We start from the raw sequence: 25,054 nt of genomic DNA, 5'->3' as shown, positions 1-25,054 counted from the left end.
CACATGGCCTTTTAGCAGTTTATTCCCATCCAAGTGAATGGGATTCTGCCATCAGCTCCCCCCATGCTATCAGTCCTGTGTGCCATCACCACCCCCCCCCCCCCCCTCCACCCCATGCCATCACAAACAGATTCTTGATGCAAAAAATTTGAAATCGAGGATTTTTTTTTGTATCTAGTTACGCGATTTAATTGAGTAATCGTTGCAGCCCTAGATGAGAAGTTATCCCTTATCCACAGGACTGGGGATAACAATTAGATTGGTGGGGGTCCTACCGTTAGAACCCCCACCTATCATGAGGATGGGGACCCAGTACCCTTTGGGAGTCCCCTGAAATGAATGGTGCGGCAGGTCAGGCATGCACAATGCAGCTCCATTTATAGAGCTGGTCAAGTACAGTGCTCTGCTGTTTCCGTAACCCCCAGAAGAATGGAGCACAGTGCATGTCAGACCAGCAGCTCCATTCATTTCAGAGGGCCCCAAGGGAAACGAGGATCCTGTTCTCATGATCATGGGAGTCCCAGGGGTAGGAACCCCACCAATTTAAAGGGGTTGTCCGAGTTATGAAAAAATAAAAAATATATAGCACTGTAAATCTGATGGGCAGCAATATATAACTGAGCCAAGCAAGTTTTAGGTATATATATATATATATATATATATATATATATATATATATATATATATATATATATATATATCTCCTCATTTCCCTGGTTCTCTTCTGGTCCTTTGTTTACCTGCAATTACAACAATCTCTGCCCCTCACCATGAACTGCTAAGGGAGTGAATAAGTCTGCCCTGAGTGACATGCCTGACTGCTGGAATACTCAGCAGCATGTTGTATGTGTAGGACTACAAGTCCCAGCTGTACAATGACACTGCTGATACACACAGGATCTTCTCCATACCTGTTCTTGTGCAGAACTCCTCTAGTCTGTGAGCTCCTGTGCCCAGTATTGGTCTCCTCACTACTCAGTAAAGCCTCTAGCTTCGAGTCTGTGCTCTTGAAGGGGTTAATCTTTCCTGAAGTATCCAGTCGGAGGGAGACACAGGTCAGAGCAGCAGCAGACGGCAGTGCAGGGGGGCTTGGCCAGCACAGTGACGTCTTGTGTACAGACTCACATCTGCTCTGTCAGGCTTATTGCACGAAACATCATCTGAGCAGGGAGAGAAGCTGACATCACAGGTCATGCGACCCTCAGTGAAATCTGAGAAAGGAGCAACTACAGATGCAGTAAGTGCATGGTAAAGCTGCTACATTTAATTAGTTAGAAACATACAAAGAACAAAAAAAATAACTCAGACAACCCCTTTAATAGTTTTCCTGTACCCAGTGGATGGGGGATAACTTCTCACAACCAGTATAACCCTTTAATGTTTTCCCCTTTAAATAGACAACAGAGGTATGTTACCATCAATTAAATGGGTTATCCCATGAGTAATGTAAAAAATGTAAATATGATATCATATAGTACATGACAAAGTTAGAAGCAGCCCTGTACCTCACATGGATCCAGAGATCTCCCCTTTCTCAGGCAGTATGTCCCGACTGCTGCAGATGAAGGATGGAACAGAGCATGTATGTCAACCTCAGTGAGCTGGACAGAGAAAGTAGAAAAAGAACCAGCAGGTGGCGCTATACAGATACATTTCAGTGAATAAATCACTGGCTATACTAAATTTTTAAAGAGGACCTTTCACCGGATTTTATTAATTGAGATAAGTACCTGTACTTGCGGGGTGCCCCCCGGTATTTTTCCCCGCTCAGTATGCTAATACTGAGCATCGGAGCAATGAGGAGGAGACTGAGTCTTTCTCTGTGGGCGTCTCCTTCTCCCTGGCTGTAGCACTGTCCAATCGCATCAGAGCGCGTCACAGCCAGGGAGAGGGTCACAGCCAGGAATAAACCTCCCTGGCTGTGACGCTCTCCGATGCGATTAGACAATGCAACAGCTAGGGAGAAGAAGACGCCCACAGAGAAAGACTGCGTCTCCTCCCCACTGCTCCTGAGCGGGGAAAAATAGCGCGGCATAGGAGCACTAATGTAACAAAACAGACAGGGTGGAAGCATCAGCAGGGGGTACCCCGCAAGTACAGGTAATTATCTCAATTAATAAAATCCGGTAAAAGGTCCTCTTTAATTACAAATATATTCAGATCCAGATGATGGTTTGCAAAATGTAGAATATTTTTTGTGGGACAATCCTTTTAATGGTCTCAGATCCAGGTGCTAGTGTAGTGGTCAAGCATAAACCCACCCACAACCCTGGACGGGTTAAAAATAAAATAAAAAATAATTTAACTCACCTTAATCCACTTGATCGCGCAGCCGGCATCTCTTCTGTCTTCTTTGCTGTGCACAGGAATAGGACCTTTGGACCATGTGATGAGCACAGTGACGTCATCAATCACATGGTTCATCACCATGGTGAGGGACCATGTGATTGGATCATGTGATGTGAGGTCACCACAGGTCCTTAGCCAGCAGCTAAACATTACAGATGACAGAGATCCGCAACTACGTGATCAAGTGGACTCGGTGAGTTAATTTTTTTTATTTTTAACCCCTCCATCTCTATTTTACTTTGCATTCAGAATGCTATTATTTTCCCTTATAACCATGTTATAAGGGAAAATAATACAGATCGGGTCCCCAGCCCGATCGTCACCTAGCAACCATGCGTGAAAATCGCACCGCATCCGCACTTCCTTGCGGATGATTGCGATTTTCACGCGGCCCCATTCACTTCTAGGGGGCCTGCGTTGTGTGAAAAACGCAGAATATAGAGCATGCTGCGATTTTCACGCAACGCACAAGTGATGCGTAAAAATCACAGCTCATGTGCACAGCCCCATAGAAATGAATGGGTTAGGATTCAGTGCGGGTGCAATGCGTTCAACTCACGCATTGCACCCGCGCGGAATACTCGCCCGTGTGAAAGGGGCCTAAGTGGCACAAGGTACAGCTATAATTCAGTGTTTATCTGCCAACATGAATACCATCGCCTATAAAGTTTTACATGAATCAAGTCAACATCTGCCTAATCCCACGGTGGAGAAAGCAGAACGATATGGGACAATATTCAGGCAGCCTCTACACAAAAAAAAAATAGGGCAGATTTACAAACCCCATCCAACAATTAGACAGTATACACTACACAGTGAGTTTACAGGTATTTCACACCAAAAACTGACACCTGCCATTAATAACTCAAAGCCATGTCCATTTTCTTGCCAATAGGCAATGCTACAGGGTTCAAATATTTGGCCACCAAGGGAACTCAAATCCTTCTACAAGCCAGAGGCAAAGCAGCTGCGGGGCAACTATGGAGCACATTCATGGACCAGGCGGTTTTTATTCATTTTTACTACTACAGGGTATAGGAAGTTCAACGGGTAAATGAAGCTTTCGTTTGAACCTATACTACGTGAACAAGGGGAGGACAGACCTCCATGGGGGTACACAGCACAGATATGCTGAATGCAATATTGATTTGGGTTAGGGCTCAAGCACATGGCCATATTGTATGGATCCGAAATAGAGCTACCCCAAAAGGTAAAAAAAAAAAAATCCTGCTACTGTCATACCAAACTTACAGGAGGCATATGGAATTTTCCCCCCCAATCTGATGAAACTATGACAGGGACAGTAAGTATAACCAGACACGGCTAGTGTACATACAGCAACGTTCTTAGACAGCTATGTACATCCATAACCAAGGGCCCCTATAAACGGGCAAATTGTCAAAACAAGTGCCGATATAAGGTAAGGGTACGAGCCCACAGTGCAGCAGGCCGTATGTGGTCAAGCCACGCCCACTCAGGGCAGCCAATAGCTGCATGATTTTGGGGCTGGCGTGACTTGGCCGCACACCAGGGCTATCTACGTTGCAGATTACATTTGGTTTTTCTGCACCGATTTTCACACAGATAAAACGCAGCATAATACAGGACCAGCTACGTGAATGAGATTACACAGATCTCATGTCCCATTTGCTATTTTTTTCCCCCATTCTGAATTTGACTTGACATGCAGATTTTGAAATTCACATCATGTCAGTTCCACACAGAACTTAAAACCGCAACATAAACTGCAAATTGAGTATAAATACTGTAAATAGTGCCGGCCTCGCTGCCAGTAAACATATGTGGCGAGCGCAATGTTGCTCTTGTGAAATAACCGCTCTCTAAGCTTTCGGGCTCCTGGTGATACACAGCCTTCGTGCCGAAACACGTGGGGCCGTACAGACAGAGCGAGCATAATGGATAGAATAGGAATTACATAGTGGGGTCCGGACAATAGGAAATCAACCTTGCCCTACACCTGCTTATGTGTCCATTGCTGAATACGGTACCCTGACGGGGGACATACAGCTGAGGAGGTGATCACCTCTGTGCGCTATTGTGTCCACACTAATTTGGGTCACATTTTAAAATTAACCCTTTTTGAGTACTTGTGGGTATCTGCCCTGATAAAAAGGTTTATTAAATAAAGTTTTTTTTGTTTTTTAAGCGTCCAGCTTTCAACAGCGATTGTTTTACTTGACTTATTGGTGGATAATTCACACCGAAAAGTACACTGCATGCGAGTGACATTAAGAAAGCTCCATCCACGTATGAGAAGACAAAAGGCGCACAGAGTTGACAGCACGCAGCTTTCTGCTGTGGATTTTATGGAAGTCACAGCAAATATAGCAGACTTCAAGTGATTTCCACATAGCCTAACCGACCAGCAAAAAAAGGTTAGAAAATCCAAATTGTATGACACAGCTTTCTGAATCAGTCAAATTGTGTTGGAGTGCAACCCAATCACAGTCAGGCGGATAGCCTGCATCACACCAGCCATGCACAGAGTGTCTAGCACAGCGACACATCACTGAAAATGCAACTTAATTGATGTCTAAAATATCAAATATTCCCAAAAATATAAAACTAGAAGCAAATCAAAAAAAAGCAGGCGCCCAACAAACAGAACACAAAGAAAAAAAAAAAGAAAAAAAAAGGGAAATTGCAATACAAGGAGTTGTGGGAGGGAAGGCTGTAATACTCACCCTAATGCGCCGTACTAATGTCCTATGGGACAGAGTAGCAGGTAAGTCGCTCTGCTGCACCCTACTTCTTTTCCGGCATAGAGTTCCGTCACAGGGGCTCTATACTGGAAAAGAACCGATCAGGCATATCCCCATGCATTCTGAATGGAGAGAAATCCGTATCGGATGCATCAGGATGTCTTTAGTTCAGTCACTGAACTGAGTTTTGGACGGAGGAAATCTCTGTCCAAAATTCCAGATCAGTTTCCGGAATGCCGGATCCGGCATTAATTTACACTGAAATGTATTAGTGCCGGATCCGGTATTAAAAATTACCGCAATACCGGATCAGTCACGCAGACCGGTAAAAATGTGAAAAAAATAAATATGGATCCATTTCTACAGATGACATCCGGAGAGACGGATCTGTTCTTGCAATGCATTTGTAAGACGGATCCACATCCGTATCAGTCTACAAATGCTGCCCGTTTGTATGCAGATTGCCGGATCCATCTGCTGCAAGTAGCCTAAAATAACCAAGCACACAATCTACCAGTCATAACAAACAGATAAAGCTACTTTCACACTTGCGGCAGTGTGATCCGGCTGGCAGTTCCGTCGTCGGAACTGCCAGCCGGATCCGCCGCTGACTGAAAGCATTTGTGCGACGGATCCAGATCAGTCTCACAAATGCATTGCAAGGACGAATCCGTCTCTCCGCTTGTCATGCGGGCAGACGGATCAGTCTTGTACATTTTTACCGGTCTGCGCATGCGCACGCCGGAAGGACGGATCCGGCATTCGGGTATTTTGAATGCCAGATCCGGCGCCAATACATTCCTATGGGAAAAAATGCCGGATCCGGCATTCAGGCAAGTCTTCCGTTTTTTTCGCCGGAGATAAAACCGTAGCATGCTGCGGTTTTCTCTTTTGCCTGATCAGTCAAAATGACTGAACTGAAGACATCCTGATACATCCTGAACGGATTACTCTCCATTCAGAATGCATGGGGATAAAACTGATCAGTTCTTTTCCGGTATAGAGCCCCTGTGACAGAACTCTATGCCGGAAAAGAAAAACGCTAGTGTGAAAGTACCCTAAGCTGATAAATCATGTATTCACAAACAGAAAATGTGAACCTCTGACAGTGTACTCGCCCCCAATACAAAAACAGAAGAGCCAGTCACTAATCTCTGATGATCAGTAGTGTATCCCGGGGACAGGGACACAATCATAGCATCCCAACAGCCAAACCAAAAATAGTTCAATGGAGGAGTTGCTCGCAGATTACAATGAGCCCACGGTCAGAAATTGGGGACTTGTTACAGGATTTCAGTTCAGATTCAACACAAAAAAAACAAAGTGAAATACACATGGCCCTATGAAATACAAAAACATACGAAGATTGGATCAAGAGATTATTTTATCTCACTGAATGTCTTAATGAACCATGTACATCAATCATTCATTAGCACTGGAAACATTGGCAGGTGCTAGGAAATGTAGTACTGGTAATCCAGGGGGACATGATCTTCACTTGAGATTTGAGGGCATGCAGGAGACTTTCCAACTGGATTAGCAGATTTACCAGGTACATGTGTTAGGGTACTTTCACACTTGCGGCAGAGGATTCCGGCAGGCAGATCCGGCAATCCGGACGCAAACGGATGCATTTGTGAGATGGATCCAGATGAGGATCAGTCTCACAAATGCATTGCAATACCGGATCCGTCTCTCCGGTCGATCCCTAATAAAGTGCACTTGTGCAATAACCCAGGTAACAATTGGTTACCCACTGGAGCTTGCACCCAACTTTCCTATTTCAAGGTTGGTGCTGCCATTCATTACATTTCGTATAATATATATATATATCTATATATAATTATTTATTTTTTTTAGTGTTCATCTGAGGGGTTAGATCATGTGATATTTTAATAGACCTGGTAGTTACGGACACAGCGATACCTAATATGTCTACTTTTTTTTTTTCTTCACTTTTAACATAAAAGCATTTTTTAAACAAAAAAAAATAAAATCATGTTTTAGTGTCTCCATATTATTGTTTGCCCGATTGTTTCATGTAGGGGTTAATTTTTTGCGGGATGAGGTGAGGGTTTGATTGGTACTATTTTGGGGGCCATACACCTTTTTGATCGCTTGGTGTTGCATTTTTTGTGATGTAAAGTGAAAAAAGGGGGTGGATCACGTGCTATTTTTATAGAGCCTGTCGTAACAGACGTGGCAATACCCAATATGTCTGGTTTTCTTTTACAATTTTATGTGTTTTATTTTGGGAGAGGGGCTTTTTTTTTTTTTACTTAAAACTATTTTTCTATTATGAAAAACATTTTTTTGGTCCCACTCTGGGACTTCAACCTCTGGGGGTCTGATATCCTCTGCAATGCATTACAATACATCCTGTATTGTAATGCATTGGCTGTCAGCTTGTATGCTGACAGCCTGCCTGTGAAACCCAGCCTAAGGGCTGGATCTCACAGGCTTCTGTAGGAGACAAGCCCCGAGGCCTATGAAAGGCATCGGGCTTGCCTCCTCTGCCATCGGGTCCTCATCACTGCAGCACAGGGACTCGAAGATGCAGAGGGCACCCGTCAGTGACTGCCGGGTCTGTGCCGCTGATTGCAGGAGCTGCGCCCGCCCAACCGCCCGATCAGCCCGCCGTACATGTACAGCACAGGTCCTTAAGGGGTTAAAGACAATATGTCATTAGAAAATTTGTTATTATTTAAAACAGGTTTTTAAGTTATGCTTCTGGTAAAATACCTAGAATCATGCAGGTTTCTAAAGAGCCACTAAGTCTAAATATGTCAAGTCTTCCTGGTGTGATCACATCTTTCACGAGGCATGCTAAAGGTGCTGCAGATCACCCAATGAACAAGCAAAAAAGCTTGCTCATCTGGTGAAATTATCTGAGGTGTGGGCAGCAGATTGTGCCACCCAGGAACAATGATTTTGTATGGGGACGACTGATCATCCTCATACTGTGGAGCTGACTGCTGCATGTAAATGCAGTGCTTCACCTCCACTTAAACGCTTCCTTCCCGACAACTGGCTGCTCCTCGCGGCATCTAAATGCACCTTTAAACGTCGACAAAGTACAACCCCTTCTACCTCAGGCCAGTTTTCACCTTCCTGCCCAGGCCACTTTAAAACGCTTTTACTTATCCAAGCCATTCTGAGATTGTTTTCTCGTCACATATTTCACTTCATGACAGTGGTAAAAATGAGTCAAAAAATGTAATTTTTTTTTTTTTTTTAAAAAACCAAAATTTACCAAAAAATTTCAAAAATTAGCAAATTTAGATTTCTCTACTTATATAATAGATAGTAATACCTCCAAAAATAGTTATTACTTTACATTCCCCATATGTCTACTTCATGTTTGGATCATTTTGAAAATTACATTTTGTTTTTTTGGGATGTTAGAATGCTTAGACCCAATTTTTTTCAGGACCAGTTCAATTATGAAGTCACTTTCTGGGGCTTACATATTAGAAACCACCCATAAATCACCCCATTTTAGAAACTACACCCCTCAAACTAATTTTACTAACTTTGTTAACCCTTTGTTGCCCCACGAGAATTAAAGGGAAATAGGAATGACATTTCAAAATTACAATTTTTTTTGCAGATTTTACATGTCTGCAACACATCAAGGGTTAACAGCCAAACAAAACTCAAAATCTATTACCCTGAATCTGGAGTTTACAGAAACACCCCATGTGTGCTCAAAAACTGATGTATGGGCGCACAGCAGGCTTCAGAGTGGAAGGAGCACCATATGGCTTTTGTAGAGCGGATTTAGCTGGAATGGTAATTGGGATCCATGTCGCATATGAAGACAACCTGAGCTGGCTCTACAATAGAAACCCCCAAAAAGTCACCACATTTTGGAAACTACACCCCTCAATGAATCTTTTAAGGTGCATCGTAAGCACTTTGACCTCAAAAGGTATTTCCTAGAATTAGGAAACACTTGGCAGTGAAAAAGAAAAAGGTCATTTTTTTCACAAAAAAGTTTCTTTACACCCACATTTTTCACTTTCCCAAAGGGTAACAGGACAAAATGCACCCCACATTTTGTTCCCCATTTCCCCCCCAAAACGGAAACACCCCATATGTGCTGAAAAAAATGATGTATGGCCACACGGCAGGCTTCAGAGTGGAAGGAGCACCATATGGCTTTTGGAGAGCGGATTTAGCTGGAATGGTAATTAGGAGCTATGTCGCATAAGAAGACACCCTGAGGTGGCCCGAGAGTGGAAACCCCCAAAAAGTCACCCCATTCTGAAAACTACACCCCTCGAGGAATATTTCAAGGTGTGTAGTGAGCACTTTGTCCTCAAAAGGTGATTCATGGAATTCCAGAAAAATGGACTTTAGCCCCACATTTTTCACTTTCACAAGGGGGAACAGGAGAAAATGTACCCCCTAATTTATTGCCCACTTTCTCCAGATTACAGCAATACCCCCATATGTGCTTGTATACTGCTATATGGGCGTACCACAGGGGTCAGAAAGAAAAGAGCACCAAATTGATTCTGGAAGGCAGATAATTCACAGGCGCCATCTTCCAAATGAACACACCCTGAGGTATCCCTAGAGTGGAAACCCCCAAATAGTGACCCCATTGCGGAAACTACACCCCTCAAGGAATATTTCAAGGTGTGTAGTGAGCACTTTGACCCATCGGGCGTTTCACAGAATTAGGAAACGCTTGGCTGTGAAAATTAAAAATGTACATTTTCTTTTCCAGAAAAAGTTGCTTTACACCCACATTTTTCACTTTCACAAGGGGTAACAGGACAAATTGTGTTTCCCATTTCCCCCCCGAATACGTCAACACTAGAGCATGGCAGGGCTCTAGAGTCAGACAGCTAACCCGAATTGGCAGACATGGATTTTAGGTGCTATGTCGCATTAAATAAATTCCTGAGGTCCCCAGAAATGAAAAACCCCAAGAAGTGACCCCATTTCAGAAAGAGCACCCCCGTACGAACATTTTAAGTAGTGGAAAGGGTACTTTTCAGCAAACAGGTGCATCACAGAAAGCAGAAATACTAGAGAAAGGATTTCCAAGCACACATTTGTAAAAATGAAAAATTACTAGCAGACCCCAATTTTTCACTTTCACAAGGGGTTAAAGGAGAAAATGCACCCCAGTATATGCTCCCCATTTTCTCCCCTTTTTGCAAACACCCCATATGTGCTTGTAGTCTGCTGTATTGGCGCACAGCAGGTCTCTAGAGGCAAAGTGCAAAATATGTTTTTTGCAGGCCTGAATTGGCAGACATGGATTTTAGCTGCCATGTCGCATTAAATAAATTTCCTGAGGTCCCCAGAAATGAAAAACCACAAGAAGTGACCCCATTTTGCAAAGAGCACCCCCGTACAAACATTTTAAGGGGTGGAAAGGGTACTTTTGACCTAACAGTTGTCTCAAAGAAAATATGTAGTGGTTGTTGGAAAGTGGATTTGCAAGCGAGGTGGACTAAATCAGAGATATACGGTCGTGTGCATGTAGCCTGAGTTTTGTGGTCCGCAAATTGCGGATGCGCGAAAAAAAACGGATGACCTCCGTATGCCATCCGTTTTTTTTTGCGGATCCATTTTAACAATGCCTAAAACGGACAAGAACAGGACATGTTGTATTTTTTTTGCGGGGCTACGGAACGCACATATTGATGCGGATAGCACACGGTGTGATGTCCGCACTTTTTGTGGACCCGTTGAAATGAATGGGTCTGTATCCTCTCTGCAAAAAAAAAGGATCGGACACGGAAACAAAATACGTTTGTGTGCATGAGGCCATATAAAGTGGAAATATTACAGGGCGCATAAAGCATGAAATTAAAAATCCATGGATGAGTGGTAGGTTCGGAAACAATCCTTTATGCAGAGAACAGGTTTATCAGGGCAGGTGTCGCACTGATAAATGGTGTCCTTTCATATTCCCCTTTTGTAACAAAACAGACATCTTTTTTGGGTCTTTCCCCTTTTTGCTGTTTGTGGCACTTCACCAGAGAAATGTTGTCCTGGTATAACATGGGCACCATGACCTCCTGTAGTACTCGGGCCCTCCCCTCCCTGACTCTGGAAAATTAGGGCCTTAATGACCACCTCTTGGAACTGAAGGAAAGTTCCTGTGTGTCCTGCAGTTCTATGTAAAATGTATGCATCGTACATTGCCATCTGTACAATGTATATGGCCAGCTTTTTGTACCACACCTTAGTTTTACGCATGGCACTGTAGGGCTTCAGAACTTGATCAGACAGATCAACCTCTCCCATGTGCCTGTTGTAATCAAGGATGCAGTCTGGCTTGTTGACAGCGGTTGTGGCACCTCGCACTCGGGCAGGAGAAGTGGTGCGAGTGTGAATGGTGGTCAGTACAAGGACATCCCTCTTGTCCTTGTACTTAACCGCCAGGATGTTCTCATGGCAGAGAGCCTTACTGTCGCCTTTTCGGAGTAGTTGCCCTACCAGGGACCTAAGGAGGCCTCTCTAATATTTGCATACCGTGCCGCAAGCCACAGTACCTCGGGCTTTTAGGGACATGAATAGGGATATGCTGGTATAATAGTTATCTACACAGAGGTGGTAACCCTTATCCAGCAGTGGGTGCCGTAAGTCCCACACGATCTTCCCACTAACTCCGAGGACGGGGGGGGGGGGGGGGGGGCGGCATTCAGGGGGGTTGTATCCATGAATCATCTTTCCCCTCATAAACCCAGAACCTGTAGGTGTGCTTGCTGGGCAGATACTGCAGAATTTAACCCTTCCTTTAAAATGTACAAGGGACTCGTCTATGCTAATTTCTTTTTCTGGAGTGAACACCTCTCTAAATTTGGAGTGGAGGTGCTCCAGGAGGGCTCTTATTTTGACCAGACAGTCAAATTGTGGGTCATTTTTTTTTTTTAGGGGGGGGGGGGGGGGCGGGGGGCACTGTGCGTTATAATTATAATGACTATATTATATGTAAATTGGAGTGTTTTACAAGACATCTGAATTCCAATATTGCCTCATTTCGGTGTTTTTTTTACCAGGCCCATATGCAGATACAGCCCCCAAAATGTCATAATGTCGGCTGCATTTACTGGGCTCCAACCTAGGGGTTTAGCATATGAGGATGTCAGGTTTTGAGCTATAAACTGCTGGGTGTACATATTTGTTTGGGTCACCATCAAATTTATGAAATAGTGAGAGAAAAATAATATTGAAAAAAATATATATTTCTGTGAAGCCTGTGCAATCAATCTGAATTCCAGAATTTCCCACAAACTCTGGAATTTGGGGCTCATAATCCTCTGGCGGTGTGTGGTCCATAGGGGATCACTGGGGGGGGGGCTACTTTATCTCTCCTGGGGAGTCTCCTTGAGGGTCCCTCATCACTGGATGATGATGATGATGATGGAGTAGAAGAATGTAACATCCTCTTCTCCCTCACTTGCAGACTGTTTCAGAGGCAAGGATGGCATATGTCTCTTCAGCAGAGTACATTCTCTGGGATGAATGGGACATTTTTACTTTTATTGGTGTGTGTGTAAGAGTACTTTCACACTAGCGTTATTCTTTTTCAGCATTGAGTTCCGTCCTAGGGGCTCAATACTGGAAAAGAACTGATCAGTTTTATCCTAATGCATTCTGAATGGAGAGAAATCCGTTCAGGATGTCTTCAGTTCAGTCTTTTTGACTTTTCAGGACGGAGATAATACCGCAGCATGCTGCGCTTATATCTCCGTCCAAAATTCCGGAACACTTGCCGGAATGTCTGATCTGGCATTTTTTCCCATTGAAATGCATTAGCGGCAAAACTGATCCAGCATTGCGGTCTGCGCATGCTCAGACCGCAAAAAAATTTGAATTTTCTTTGTCGGATCCGTTTTTCCAGATGACACCGGCAGTTCAATGCATTTGTCATACGGATCAGGATCCTGATCCATCTGACAAATGCCGTCAGTTTGCATACGTCTTGACAGATCCGGCAGGCAGTTCCGGCGACGGAACTGCGTGCCGGAATCCCCTAACGCAAGTGTGAAAGTAGCCTTAAATGAAAAGTGTCAGGGGGTGTATGTAGTTATTTGAAACGTGAGGGGGTTTGTAATGAATATAATTTATGATAAAAGAAAAAAAAAAAAAAAGAGAAAGAAAGAAAGAAACGAGAAAAAGATAAGTGAAAGAATAAGAAAAAAATAGGCAAAAAAAACACTGAAACCTAAGCAGACGCTGTCAGTAATTAACAGTACTGACCACCACTCAAGATCCACGTACGCAGACGGCTCGTGCGTAGGTTCAAAAATCGAACCTAGTACTAAAAAAAAAAAAATTGACGTGTGTGTATATATAACTCTATCTAAAAAAAGAAGACTGACTGGAGTCCGCCGGAGGGGGGGGGGGGGGGGGGGGGGGGGTAATATGGGGATCTGAAACTGCTGCAGATGAGCCAAAGATCACTACAGTTATTCCAGTTGTTGTTGTTCTTCTGAAAGTGAAAAGTAGTGAAAATCACTGATTTGCAGTGGGGAACAACTCCTCTCTGCAAGAAGTCACCAAGCTAGAATGGCTGCCTGCAGAGAGTAACATAGTAACATAGTACATAAGGCCGAAAAAAGACATTTGTCCATCCAGTTCGGCCTGTTATCCTGCAAGTTTATCCAAGCTAGAATGGCTGCCTGCAAAGAGGATCCAACTGTTCTTTCAGCTGCATAGCGCTGCCATTGGCTGGAGCGTTGTTCCAGCCAATTGCAGAGCTGGGAGGGGACATCAGTGTCTGATGTCCCCTCCCTGACCTCGGAGGTGACATGGGCTGATGTAATCAGCCCCAATCACCTTAGTCCCAGCCACCAGCAGCACCATAGATTGGCTAATAATAGTATAGCACTTCCATTGTGTGGTGTCCCCTCCCTGACCAAGGAGGTGACATGGGCTGATGTCATCAGCCCCTCCCACCTCTAGCCCAGCCCCCCTGCAGCACCATACATTGCTGGCGCTGTGATGGGTCGGTCTTCACTAACTGATTGGGGCTGCAGGGAGGCGGAAAAACTCCTCGTCGCCCTCAGCTAAGATGGCTGCCTGCCGATTAGTGCTTATTCCGGTCACCGCGCGATGCAGTGCAGTGACCGGAGTGAACCATGACGTACTATTACATCAAGATGCGGGAACGCACTGGCTTCTATGACGTAACAGTACATCATGTGTCGGGAAGGGGTTAAGCTGGGTTTACATGGCCCAGGAACAGTCGATTATTGACAATTGGCTGCTCAGAGGGGGTGAAGTGTAGCATTTACATGCAGTAATCTCCTCCACAGTATGAAGATGAGCCATGGCTATTACGATCGCTCATCCTCATACAGCTGCATTGTTTCTGGGTAGCAGATCCCCGTTACACAGCATGATCTGCGGCCCAGAAACGATCATTTAGGTGTCTGCACAAACGATGATCTAGGCCGACTATGGGGAATGAGTGTTTGTAGGACCGTTTGTCCCCGATAATCTGCCCAACAGTCAGTGTAAACCCAGTATTAGAGAAGAGAAAATGTGAATAACCACCTTATCTTCCACAGAAACAGCTCATGATATCTAGCAGAAATTGTGCTGGGAGGAGAACATGCTGATAAGGAACCATTGCAGACATTATCTCACTTATTAACAGTTTACTGCATCTGGAATGTCCCCCACGCAATAAAGTGACTGAAACTGCAGGTCAAAGGAGAAACCAATAAGGGTGTATTAGGGTTCCTGAAAATCCACCCGATTATAGGAGCAGATAATATTATTCCGCCGCAGAACCCAGGTTGGGAATTGAAACTTTTCAACCCAATAAGACAGGGCAAGTCTTTATGCCATGCATTTCCCTGCAGATTCTTCTGCCACACCTGAAGGCACTCTAACATGGGCCAAGTATCCCCCAAAAGGAACCATCTTAATCACTGGCCCGTGTAAGTGGCGGGCCTATCAACTGACAAGTAAACGCTCATTTGACCGCTGATCGGAGCTTGTATGCCAGCAGAACCTCCTCCCTTGTAAACATGTGCCACCAACAACAGTGTAATGTGATGGCCACAAACCATCTGATCTTTCATGAGGCGGTAAGTTTGGGCAAGGAGCCTGGGTTTACACCTTCAAAGTCAGAGACGGGAATAACTTCGCAGGGCGCCAAAGGGAAGGCAGACAGTGTAAAAGGAAGGTTCTACTCAATTGGACAAAGATATATAATGGACAAAATTATTGGTAGAGCAAAGGAGGGCCGGCTGCCACTGGTCTCAACCTAACCCTGATGCCCTCAGGGTAGGTGATAGGTAAGAAAAGAAAAAATACTCCTGAGTGGTCATTGTTCGATCCTGACATCTCTACGGGCGACCCAGGCGCAAGAGGTGTGATGTGGGTGTCTTGAGCTTTATTCCACACCTCCTGCGCCTGGGTCGCCCGTAGAGATGTCAGGATCGAACAATGACCACTCAGGAGTCTTTTTTCTTTTATTCCAAAGACAGGGAATACCTGGCTTTGGAATAAAAGAAAAGAAAAAAGAAAAAAAGACTCCTGAGTGGTCATTGTTCGATCCTGACATCTCTACGGGCGACCCAGGCGCAGGAGGTGTGATGTGGGTGTCTTGAGCTTTATCCCACATTACCCTCCTGGGTGAAGTGGGTCATTAATATTTTGATTTTATACGTTATTATCTATACCATTGTTTGACTTTATGTGGTCTGATCCTGAGAGTATATACATCCTGAGAGTGTGTAAGTATTGCTACTCCACTTGTTTTTCCAAACCCCATAAATTCTATTTTAGGGTTTTTTACGGTCCAAGTTCTAGATCCTAGGGATTTTGGCGCCTCCTTTCTGGTCCTTAAAAGTTTTCAGCGTTTCGACGCAACACTACTTTTCTTTTTTTTTTTTTTACACCTTCAAGCCAGGGTTGGATTCAAAAAGAGAAGACTCAGCATCCTCATGGCATGTGTCCTCCATGTGTGATCCGCTCCAGGCTTTAGCTTCAAAAACTACATGAAAAGACTGAACGTGTAAATACAACCTTATCTTTCTGTGTGAAGGTCCTTAAACTAATGCTGATCGACTAGCTATCCCATCAGGCACTCGTCACCGGGCAGAAATCTGCCCGTATAAGAAGACCGATGGCGACACAGTAAGGCTACTTTCACACTAGCGTTTTTACTGGATCTGTCAGGGTTCAGCAAAAACGCTTCCGTTACTGATAATACAACCATCTGCATCCGTTATGAACGGATCCGGTTGTATTATCTGTAACATAGCCAAGACGGATCCGTCATGAACTCTATTGAAAGTCAATGGAGGACGGATCCGTTTTCTATTGTGTCAGAGAAAACGGATCCGTCCCCATTGACTTGCATTGGGGGTGATGACGGATCCGTCTTGCTCCGCATCCCAGGGCGGAAAGCAAACCGCAGCATGCTGTGATTTTCTCTCCGGTATGGGAACGCAACCAAATGGAACAGAATGCATTTTGTAGCATTTTGTTCTGTTCAGTTACATTTTGTCCCCATTGACAATAAATGGGGACAAAACGGAAGCGTTTTTCCGGTATTGAGACCCTATGACGGATCTCAATACCGGAAAACATTAACGCTAGTGTGAAAGGAGCCTTAGAGCACCTGCTCACGATGATGATTACGTAATAGCAAAGTGAATGAGATTTGCGCATTATTTCATGTGGAAATTGATCTGCCGTGCAGATTTTTTAATCTGTGAATGGTTTGTGTGATTCTGCGCCTTATGTAGAGTAGTTGTCCCCACAGACTTCAATGGGGTTGTTAAACAGAAAATCGGCAACAATAACCGCAAAACAATATAATACACCAAAACTGCAAATAAATAGTGCGGATTTCTTTAAAATAAAAGCATCTTAGAAGTCTTACAAGTCCCTCTAACTGGGGATTGACTGTGGTATATTGTTGGTGTCAGGACACAGCAGACGCTGAGGTCGGCAGGAGGATCTATCAGGAGGTCAGCCTGAATGTTGGGGGCGGAGGCCATCATAGAGGTTGTACATACAGTATATATATATATATATATAATGACCATCAAGTTTCCACAGTTTACATCTGGATAAGGGCTCATGCACACCCGACCGTATGTATTTTGAGGTCTGCAAAAAACAAGGATGACATCAGTTTGCATTGCGTATTTTGCAGAACGTAACTATTGGGGGCCGGCTGGACAGTCCTATCCTTGTCCGTAACGCAGACAGTAATAGGACATGGTCTACTTTTTCGCGGAACGGACATACGGAAACTAACTGTTGTTTTTTTGTTTTGTTTTTTTGTGGACCCATACCCATGGTTCCGCATACAGTCCTCAAAAAAACTAAAAACACAAAAAAACAAAAATGGAATGAAGAAAATACGTTTGTGTGCATGAGCCCTAAGTCATCAGTATCTGATAGGTGGGGGTCCGACGCCCAGGACCCCTGCCGATCAGCTGTTTGAGAAGGCACCAGAGCTCCTGTGAGCGCCTCAGCTTTTCCTAGGTCAGTGACGACACATTCATCGGTCACGTGAATGGGGCTGAGCGCAATACCAAGTACAGGCGCTATACAATCTACGGCGCTGTGCTTGGTGAGCTGTGAGAAGGCCGCGGCGCTCAGAGGAGTGCTGATGCCTTCTCAAACAGCTGATTGGTGAGGGTCCCAAGTGTCGGACCCCCACAGATCAGATACGGATGACCTATGCAGAAGACCTGGAGAACCGCTTTAAAAAGATGCGTCCCACAGATGCCATTCAGCGGCATCAGTCATCATAGTATTACATTGTAAAAAAATAAATAAGGCGACTTTCACACTAGCGTTTTAGTTTTCCGGTATTGAGATCCGTCATAGGGACTCAATACCGGAAAAAAAAAAAAACGCTTTCGTTTAGTCCCCAATCATTGTCAATGGGGACAAAACGTAACTGAACAGAATGCTCCAAAATGCATTCCATCCTGTTTGGTGGCGTTCTCATACTGGAGAGAAAACCGCAACATGCTGCAGTTTTCTTTCCGTCATGAGATGCGGAGCAAGACGGATCCGGCATCACCCACAATGTAAGTCAACGGGGACGGATCTGTTTTCTCTGCCACAATAGAAAGCGGTTCTGTCACCCATTGACTTTTAATGGAGTTCATGACGGGTCCGTCTTGGCAACGTTACAGATAATACAAACGGATCCATTCATTACGGATGCAGACGGTTGTATTATCAGTAACGGAAGCGTTTTTGCTTATCCCTGCGGATCCAGTAAAAACGCTGGTGTGACAGTAGCCTTAGAGGCTCCATTAACACATACTTCTTTGCTGGACTCGGCAGGACGGATAAGTGCAGGGAAGAAGACACATTTCCATCCTTCTCTTCCCCCAGAGGATGTTGAATGTGATGATACTGCTCCATAACCAGCCATCCAAGGACAGCGGGAGAACACCCCACCATCCAGAATGTCACCCTCAAGGATGGGCACTCCTGGGCATGGTGGAGGCAGTCAGCAGCCAGCCCCTGACTGATGGCGGACTCTCTCTGATCAGCACTTTCCAGTTACAACTAGAGCCAGTGTGACAGCAGGAAAACAATGGCACCCAGGGCTGCCCCACACACCGAGCCCGGAGACTCCCTCCGGCTGCGGACACCACGTGGAGACCTCGCTGACAGCCCGAGAACGGCAGACCCCGGGGCGGCAGAGGACATGTCACACACACACAGCACACAATGCCTTACCCGGTGTTCAGGCCCCCGGTACGGGCGGTCAGGCCCGGGAATCCACGCTCTCCGGTAGCTCTGCTCCCCGCCCGCTGAATCCGGCGGCCGTCTCGGTTTATCACCTGAGGCCCATGGTGGGTGCGAGGGCCGGAGCCTGAGAGCGACAGAACGTGACAGGAGGTAAATACACCGAGGCAGGCGGGAGAGCGGCAGCGGCGAGGACTGGAGAAGAAGGAGATACCATAGAGAGAGGGACGGGGGAGACGAGAGTAGCGGAAGGAGGAGTAACGCGCCGAGAGCACGGGGAGGGGGGCCCGAGAGATGGAGGCGCCGGCCACGGCAAGGTGGGAACTGAGGTAACCGACACACGCCCGGCCTCGCCTACAAACAACTTAACCAATCAAATCTCGGCTTTCATCGTAACAATGTAGGTGATAAACTAAAAGAGGAAAGCTCATTGGCTACATATAAAGCCAGTGCAGGGGGGGTCGTGACGGAGCAGCCATGAGAAGCGCAGAGAGCAGGAGGTGTCAGGGAGGATAAGTCGCCATGAAGGACAAGGCAGAGAGCCATGGGTGGACCACAGGTCACCATTCATCAGAGGGCGGACCATCTGAATGAATATTGTCCAGAGCACTAATGAGTCAGTCATATGTGTTCTCACACAGGACGAGGTGATGGCAGTATTACTGTACTGGAGAATTATGTGATGGCGGTATTACTGTACTGGAGAATTATGTGATGGCGGTATTACTGTACTGGAGAATTATGTGATGGCGGTATTACTGTACTGGAGAATTATGTGATGGCGGTATTACTGTACTGGAGAATTATGTGATGGCGGTATTACTGTACTGGAGAATTATGTGATGGCGGTATTACTGTACTGGAGAATTATGTGATGGCGGTATTACTGTACTGGAGAATTATGTGATGGCGGTATTGCTGTACTGGAGAATTATGTGATGGCGGTATTACTGTACTGGAGAATTATGTGATGGCGGTATTACTGTACTGGAGAATTATGTGATGGCGGTATTGCTGTACTGGAGAATTATGTGATGGCGGTATTGCTGTACTGGAGAATTATGTGATGGCGGTATTGCTGTACTGGAGAATTATGTGATGGCGGTATTACCGTACTGGAGAATTATGTGATGGCGGTATTACCGTACTGGAGAATTGTGTGATGGCGGTATTACCGTACTGGAGAATTGTGTGATGGCGGTATTACCGTACTGGAGAATTGTGTGATGGCGGTATTACCGTACTGGAGAATTGTGTGATGGCGGTATTACCGTACTGGAGAATTATGTGATGGCGGTATTACCGTACTGGAGAATTATGTGATGGCGGTATTACTGTACTGGAGAATTTTTCCATTCTATGTTTATAGAGTTTAGAGCTGAGGACAGTGATTGGTTATGACAGTCATGTGACCCACATCAAAGTTGATACGAGGAGACCAGGGATTTGCAGTGCTCAAGGAGGAGTAATGGAGCCGCCCTGAACCCAGTGGCGGGGATCAGGTAAGTATGCTCACCACCACGGGTTCGGCCAAGCTGGAGAGTCTGGAAAAAAAGCTCAGCAATATGAACAACCCCTTTAAGGCCTCTCATCCACATGTTGCGGGAAAAAAAACTGTGTTGATTTAGGCTCCATTCACACGTCCGTATAATGGGTTCGCACCCGTTCCGCAAATTCAGACCCATTCATTCTCTATGGGGATGGAATGCATGCACATTATGTGCTCTCCGCATCCACATTTCCGGAGAGCGCCGCCGATCTTGCGGACAAGAATAGGAAGTTCTATGGGGGGTGCTGGCCGGGTCTATTGCGGATACGCAATGCATTACGGACGTCTGAATGGACCCTCATGCTGTGGTTTTCACCCCTTGCAAGGCGTAGAGTGAAGTCCCCATGTAACACATGCAGATTTTGCTGTGGAAACGCCCTATGTAAACGTACCCTAAGGGCCTCTTGACCCCCCTCTTGTCTCCAGTGTTTTACAATGTGACACCTAGAGCATGGCACATAAAAAAAAACACTACTGACTCCAAAGAGTTCCAACACCAAAACTTGCTTGGGACCCTCCTCTGAGCCAGAACAGAAAGCATCTCCCACCCTGACCCTGCAGGGTGGGCCGTTCATTTGAATGGACACCACATAATCCTACATTTCTTCTGCAGTAGCCAATGCCTGGTAAGTACCTGGCTGGCTGTGGCTTCTCCTGGCAAAATTGGCAATTTCCTTAGGGTGCCGGGTTCCTCAAGAATAGCAGCTCCCGAGGTATCTGGTGACGGCACATTCTTGCACCCATCATAGAAAACACATATGATGTACAGTATTTTTCGCCCTATAAGACGCACCTAGGTTTTTGAGGAGGAAAATAAGAAAAAAAAATTTTTTTATCAAAAGGTGTGCTTTTGGTGGGTTTTGAATTAATGGTGGTCTGTGCATGACACTATTATGGGGGATCTGTGGATGACGCACTGTCATGTGGGGGAATCTGTGGATGGCGCTGTTATGGGGGAATCTGTGGATGGCACTGTTATGGGGGATCTGTGGATGGCGCTGTTATGGGGGATCTGTGGATGGCGCTGTTATGGGGGATCTGTGGATGGCACTGTTATGGGGTGGGAGATCTGTGGATGGCACTGTTATGGAGTGGGAGATCTGTGGATGGCATTGTTATGGGGTGGGGAGATCTGTGGATGGCATTGTTATGGGGTGGGGAGATCTGTGGATGGCATTGTTATGGGGTGGGGAGATCTGTGGATGGCATTGTTATGGGGTGGGGAGATCTGTGGATGGCACTGTTATGGGGTGGGGAGATCTGTGGATGGCACTGTTATGGGGTGGGGAGATCTGTGGATGGCACTGTTATGGGGGGATCTGTGGATGACACTGTTATGGGGGGGATCTGTGGATGGCACTGTTATGGGGGATCTGTGGATGGCACTGTTATGGGGTGGGAGATCTGTGGATGGCACTGTTATGGGGTGGGAGATCTGTGGATGGCACTGTTATGGGGTGGGGAGATCTGTGGATGGTACTGCTATGGGGTGGGGGGATCTGTGGATGGCACTGTTATGGGGTGGGGGGATCTGTGGATGGCACTGTTATGGGGGATCTGTGGATGACACTGCTATATGTCATCCACAGATCCCCCTCATAACAGTGTCCCCCAATACACCGCCCCTCTGCTCACCGCAGTATTTATAAACATGATTCCTTATCCTGTTATTAAGTTTAACTAACGCTGCGCTCTCCCATGTTCCCCTGTATCCCCACAGCACTTACGAACACGCTTCCATAGCAGGCAGAGCGGACGGCAGCAGTAACGTCACTCACTGACGTCGCGCGTCTGCTCCGCCTGCTTCATTCATAAAGTGGGCGGAGCAGGCGCTCGACGTCAGTGAGTGACGTTACTGCTGCCGTCCGCTCTGCCTGCTATTGAAGCTTAAGTAAGTGCTATGGGGATACAGGGGAACATGGGAGAGCGCAGCGTTAGTTAAACTTAATAACAGGATAAGGAATCATGTTTAGAAATACTGCGGTGAGCGGTGGGGCCCGGTGTAAGAGTACAGTGACTGCATCGGGCCCCGCCCCTAGTTACGGACTCCAGCCCCTCCTCTCTCCCGGCTCATACAGCGCAGGCTGCGATGTAAAATGGAAGCATTCGCCCCATAAGACGCAGGGGCATTTCCCCCCACTTTTTTGGGGGGGGGAAAGTGCGTCTTATGGAGTGAAAAATACGGTATGTATTTTGTCTGTGATCCATGTTTGTATCTGCCATATGGAAGAAACACACAATAAACACGGATATACAGTATCTCACAAATGTAAGTGCACCCCTGACATATTTGTAAATATTTTATATCTTTTCATAGGACAACACTGAAGATCTGACACTTTGATACAATGTAAAGTAGTCAGTGTACAGCTTGTATGACAGTGTAAATCTGGTGTGCCCTCAAAGTAAGGCTGTATCCGTCATGGATCAGCAAAACACTCTTCCGTTAGGATAATGTTCATCCCTTCTGAACGGATCCAGTTGTATTATCTCTAAAATGACCATGACGGTCTCTAAAACCGTTTACAAAAATGTGCGGGGTATACTCACTTTTGTGAGATACTGTACATACAAAGTACAGACGTGACAATCCATATTTTCTCGGTATTTTGTTCCTTTCAGTCTGACTGTATGATTGAGGTCTATTTACTGCGATTCTCTTGCCTCCGTCACTGGCATCCACTGTTTTAGTGCTCCATGCTTCTTATACATGGTGGCCCCCGAAAAAATAGCCCAACTCCAGCCATATTACGACAAGATGAACGAGCAAGAGGATTGTGTTTTTTTTGTTTTTGTTTTTTTTTTATTACCCAGAAGTCACAAAAGATGCTGAAAGTGGTCCCCGTTCAGGTCTATGCATCTTTGGGCACGTTGGATTATGTTGGCTGATGCTGCGGATAGTTTTTGTGCTGTTTTCCTTGAGTTCATCCAGGCCATGCCAAATTTCTGGTCGGTTTCTTGTTTCATGTTTGCAACTGAGGCTACTTTCACAATCGCGTTTTGGGCGGATCCGTCTTGAATCTGCAAAAACGGATCCGTTACAATAATACAACCACATGCATCCGTCATGAACGGATCCGTTTGTATTATCTTTAACATAGCCAAGACGGATCCGTCTTGAACACCATTGAAAGTCAATGGGAGACGGATCCATTTTCTATTGTGTCAGTGAAAACGGATCCTTCCCCGTTGACTTACATTGTATGCCAGGACGGATCCGTCTGGCTCAGTTTTGTTTTGTGCAGGCAGTGTTTTGGTGTCCACCTCCAGAGCGGAATGGAGACGGATCGGAGGCAAACTGATGCATTCTGAGCGGATCCTTTTCCTTTCAGAATGCATTAGGGCAAAACTGATCCGTTTTGGACCGCTTGTGAGAGCGCCGAACGGATCTCACAAATGGAAAGCCAAAACGCCAGTGTGAAAGTACTCTGAGTCAGTTTGATGCCATTTCCGAACCAGACTCTGAATACAGCGTTTATCTGGTGGGTTTGTTTCTGGGTACTTGTCGGCAAAGGTCTCTTCTGTTTCCTTAATTGATCTGCTTCGCATATAGCCTTCCACAATCACTATTCGCTGTTCCAGGGAGAACACCATCTTTCTGACACATTAAACCATTATCAAACTAAAAAATAAATCTGTCATAGTTGTCCATAGCAACCAATCAGAGCTCAGCTTTCAGTTCCTACAGGGATCTGAATAAATGAAAGCTAAGCTCTGATTGGTTGCTATGGACAACTAAGACAGACTTATTATTAGGCAGTTTGGTTTGGAGATATTGGAGGCGGGCTACTTTTTTGTGGGCCACCCTGTCGTTTTCTAGTGATTTGATGCTCCGGAGGGATGTCACAGGTGTCGATATTCGGCTCTCTTTTCAATACTTTTATTTTAAAGTTTCCCTACTAAATAAACTCATTGGCAAAAATAAATAAATTACACCCAGATAGAAATATCAGATTTCTGCTAAACTCAGCATGGAGTTATGTCTCAGACAGATATGTGATTACATGTGTTGGAACCGATAAAATTGACATCTATGATACAGCTTTGATGCAAAGATGTTCTTTGATATCTTGAACTGAATCAGCCTGGGTCTTCTTGATATGCAAATGAGGACCATCAAAGGGTTCTTGGGGCAGGACACTGATGAAAGGTAGATCTGCGTCCTGGGGCAAGCCCGACCCCCTGCTGGTATTTACTGCCCACACCTGTGTCAGCAAGGACATACATGCTGGGATGGGGGCAGGGGTATATGATATAATTTTCTTTCTGTGTTATTATCTGCACTAACCTAGCTCACAAGTAGGAGCAATGGTGACCTTGATGACCTCTGGGACAAGACAAGTCTTTCTGGACTCTACAATCAATAATGTGATTCACTGAGACCTGCTGGAGAGGAGGGTTCTGAGTACAGAGAAAAGCCCATGGCATGTGTGACTGAGAGAGAGAATGGTGAAGCTAGCTCAAGGATCCTGACCCCCTCCAATCCCCTCTCCCATTCCCTTAATTGTATTTAGAATGTAGGTATATCCCTATTTGTAAATAAATCCAACACTGACTTAAGATACAGTTGTTCTTCAGTAATTTAAGGCACCCGCAAAGCAGAGCACATTCTACAACATGTATGGTTTGATTAGGCACAGGGCCTTGCAACAAGTGGGTGTAAAAGTGCTTCCCTACTAAAGAGGCTCTCAGAGGTTACTTTTGGATAGCATAAATCTTGGTG

General features: G+C 45.4%; 1 protein-coding gene across 1 annotated transcript in view; it reads right to left on the bottom strand.

Moving 5' to 3' along the window:
- The window catches only part of ATP13A3 (ATPase 13A3), a 201,444-nt gene extending 182,246 nt beyond the window's left edge, over nucleotides 1–19,198 (bottom strand). The window contains exon 1 of the mRNA XM_040428333.1: nucleotides 18,774–19,198. The gene's annotated coding sequence lies outside the window, so the exon portion shown is untranslated. The remainder of the gene's footprint in view (nucleotides 1–18,773) is intronic.
- Between the last annotated feature and the right edge of the window lie 5,856 nt (nucleotides 19,199–25,054).

Source organism: Bufo bufo, chromosome 4 (genome assembly GCF_905171765.1).
Source record: "Bufo bufo chromosome 4, aBufBuf1.1, whole genome shotgun sequence".
NCBI lineage: Eukaryota > Metazoa > Chordata > Amphibia > Anura > Bufonidae > Bufo > Bufo bufo.
This window is presented reverse-complemented; position numbering and strand designations above follow the sequence as displayed.